General features: G+C 25.8%; 1 long non-coding RNA gene across 1 annotated transcript in view; it reads left to right on the forward strand.

The window, feature by feature from the left end:
* The window catches only part of LOC136076522 (uncharacterized), a 2,812-nt gene extending 2,283 nt beyond the window's left edge, over positions 1-529 (forward strand). The window contains exons 6-7 of the long non-coding RNA XR_010636336.1: positions 1-101; positions 264-529. The exon at positions 1-101 is cut by the window's left edge and continues 21 nt beyond it. This is a non-coding gene — a long non-coding RNA (uncharacterized LOC136076522). The remainder of the gene's footprint in view (positions 102-263) is intronic.
* Positions 530-4,336: the final 3,807 nt, after the last annotated feature.

Genomic DNA, 4,336 nt, shown 5'->3' on the forward strand with positions numbered 1-4,336 from the left:
GGCCCATTTTAATATGAAGGGGCAAAATAGAAAGGAAAGCAATATCAACTGGCCCGAAAAGTCTTCATTTCAACAACTAAAGTTGTGCGAGGCTGTGACAGGTGAATTATTATTTGAAAACATTTTTATTACATATCGTTTTACATATCATTTTTATTGCATATTCACATTTTTGCATTAATTTTTTTGAAAGATCAGAAAAATGAAATAAGTGTGAAATATTTACGTGACTTAAACTTTTTATATCCTTGTTAATTGTTTAGATGCTGTACTAATTATCCATGGAGACACTACACGAGAGCATATTAAAAAAGAAATTATGTATGTTTTAAAATATGCTCCGAACAAAGCAGGTCAAGGTCGTCGGAGATCATCGATTGATGCTTCATCTAACGATCCTTGTGCAAGCAATGAAACATCAATTGATGTTTCATTGCTTGCACAAAGATCGAAACATAACTTAAGTTATGTTTCGGAACCGGAATGATTTGCAATAATTATGTTTCAGAAATTATATGTATTTATATTTGTAGAGTTTTATTATTAGATAATGTAAATGATAAATAAATGTATTTTTTTGGAGAGTAATTCACACGACGTTAAATTATTTCTAACCTTAAAATAACGCCTAACCAACGTTAGTGCTGACTTTCAACAAACGTTTAGCCAACGTTAAATTAACGTAAGTTTGCGACGACAACTTTATGTCGTTATTTAACGTTGAAAAACCTTTCCATTTCTAACATTTACACAACGTCTAACCAACGTTAATGCTGACGTTAAATCAACGTTAATTTGTGACGTCAACTAAACGTCGATATTTAACGTTAAAAAACCTTTCCATTTCCAACCTTAACTCAACGTCTAACCAACGTTAAAGCGGACGTTCAATTAACGTTAAGTCGACGTTAAAATGCCCGCTGGGAAGGCATTAGATTTTTAAATAAAAGATAAGGCTTACAGAATAAAGTAACTTACTAGCATTCTATGGAGAGACGATTTTACAGGTGTGTGTAGGTGGGGGAGGGGCGGGGTTTCACAACCTCAAAAGAGGTGGTTTTCAAGTTATATCGGTCTTTTGACAAATTTAGTCGGGTATTTGACAAAATTCACAAAAGAACTTTCTGTAATTCTATGATCTATGTTTTATGTCCCCGCCAGTTCGATTTGTGCAAAAATGTTGGGTGCTTTAAACGCCTGGCGAGGGCCTTAAAATTTATATATAAAATTTTTTATTCTTTTAAATATTATATGTTGAATTAAATATTAATCACATAAAAGGAGCATGCTAAAAAATTTAAGATACGCCTCCAAGTTATAAAATATGCCATCGAGTTATAAAATAGATTTTTGTAAAGAAAAATTTGGATTTTTCACCAATTTAAGAAAATTCTGGAGACTAATTTGATAATTTGTTCAACATGTTCCCTTTATGTAAATAATATTCAAGCCAACATATGCTATTAAAAAGAATACAAAATTTTAAGGTCCCCGCTAGGCGTTTAAAACGCCCAACATTTATGCCCAAAATAGAACTGGCGGGGACCCTAAAAATTATATATATATATATATATATATATATATATATATATATATATATATAATATATATATATATATATATATATATATATATATATATATATATATATATATATATATATATATATATATATATATATATATTTTACCCAAACTTTTTTTTTCTTCATATAAATGGTCAATTTATAAATCGATTCGCGAGTTCAATTTCAAAAATTGATAAAATATGAAACACCCTTATATATAAATATATATATTTATGTATGTATATATATATATATATTTATATATATTTATGTGTGCATATATATATATATATATATATATATATATATATATATATATATATATATATATATATTTACACAGTATAATATAATTTTATAAATTTATATATATATATATATATATATATATATATATATATATATATATATACATATATATATACAATTGTATGTATATATACGTATGTATATATATATATATATATATATATATATATATATATATATATATATATATATTATATATATATATATATATTTACACAGTATAATATAATTTTATGAATATATATATATACATATATATACAATTGTATGTATATATACGTATATATATATATATATATATATATATATATATATATATATATATATATATATATATATATATATATATATATATATATATATATATATATATATATATATATATATATATAAATGGTCAATTTATGTATCGATTCGCGAGTTCAATTTCAAAAATTGATAAAATATGAAACACCCTTATATATTAATATATATATTTATGTATATATATATATATATATATATATATATATATATTTATATATATATATATATATATATATATATATATATATATATATATATATAAATATATATATTTATGTGTGCATATATATATATATATATTTACACAGTATAATATAATTTTATGAATATATATATATATATACATTATTATATATTCATTATTAGAAATGCGATCTTGATCTCGATTATTAGAAATAACTTGCAGAGTTCCGCAAGGATCTGTACTAGAGCCTCTTCTTTTTCTCATTTACATAAACGACCTCTATGAAGCATCCAATTTGATGACAGTTATATTTGCTGATGACACAAATTTATTTTTATCTCATAGCGACATAACAACACTATTTTCTTGTATGGACAATGAACTAATGAAAGTTTCTCAATGGTTTAAATCAAAAATCTTTCTCTGAATATTGAAAAAACAAAATGGTCTCTTTTTCATTCTAACTCTAAAAAACGTCTACTTCCAATCAAGCTTCCTCCTCTTTTTATTGATGGCGTTCTAATTAAGAGAGCAACATGTATAAATTTTTTAGGAGTTTCAATTGATGAAAATCTCACATGGAAAAAACCTATCGAAAACATTACCTGCAAAATTTCGAAAAGTAAAGGTATATTATATAAAGCAAGAAGCATGTTAAATAAACATATTTTAATTCAACTATACCACTCATTCATTCATTGCCACATAAAATATGCGAATGCGGCTTGGGGTAGTGTTAATAAAAGTAAATTAGAACCTCTTCATCGCCAACAGAAACATACTGAACGTCTTATTATTTTTAAAGACCGTTTTTCACATGCTAAGCCTCTTTTTAATGAAGTTAATATTTTCAATATATTTCAACTAAATATTTTAGATACACTGTGTTTTATGCTTAAATATAAAACTCGTACTGCTCCGGTTTCTTTTCACAATTTATATTCCTTAAAAGAAAAAAACAAATATAATTTACGAAATGATAATTTCCTTCTTCAACTAGTTTTCAAAACCAATTTAGGCAAGTTTTGAATTTCTTTTCGAAATGCGTTTTTATGGAACAAAATAGTTTTGAAACATTTTAACTTTTCTCAAGACTAGAATTTTTTCGCGTTTAAAAGGAAATTTAAAAATATCATTCTCTATTAAAAACACTTACAGGGTGACCAGAAAAAACGGAGACAAAATTTAATGTGTCCTAATAATAAAGTTTTTTACGGTATCCAATTAATTTTATTGGTTTTCGGATTCTCCATGTTTTTATGTTTAGTATATATATATGTTCTTAGTTTGATATCTCTAAAATATATTATATTTTTAGAAAGTCAAATAAACTTAGTGCAATTTTGGAGTTGTTTTGTAAGGAAATGCGTCAATGCGATATTGCTCGCTCGCTTAATGTGCCTAAGCAAGCTGTGTCCAAGGCCGTCAATTTTTTCAAGGAGCTCGACCACGATGGTCGCCGGTAAGTGGCAGAAGACGCACCGTCAACGCGTCCGCCAACCGCCAGATCATCAGGAAGCGAGTCAAACAAAATTCGAGAGTCTCCATGCGAAAAATCGCCCGTGAAACCGGAATGAAATGTGACGCGTTTGGGCTTATGTATCGCCGCGGGAGGAGGCCACTTCGAAACCGGCTTAGTATATTAATGCGGAAGGTCCATGTTGTTGTTATTCATCGTTGTTTTACTTAATTTTTGTTGATTTAATAAAAAATGATTAAAAATGTTTGTCTTTGTTTTTTCTTGGCACTCTGTATATATTTTTAAATTTAGTTATTTTAATTTATTTATAATGTTTTTACGAATTCTTATATAAAACAAATTTATTTGACTATATACTTGTATATTTAAATTTTGTTTTATTAATTTTATTTTTGTGTATCATGTTATTTTAATTTATACATTTTTTATACCTATCTCGTCTTGTATTTTAAGTATTTATATAAAACGTTCTAACTTTCGTTTTATAAAC

This window comes from Hydra vulgaris, chromosome 02, assembly GCF_038396675.1.
Source record: "Hydra vulgaris chromosome 02, alternate assembly HydraT2T_AEP".
NCBI classification, from domain to species: Eukaryota; Metazoa; Cnidaria; class Hydrozoa; order Anthoathecata; family Hydridae; genus Hydra; species Hydra vulgaris.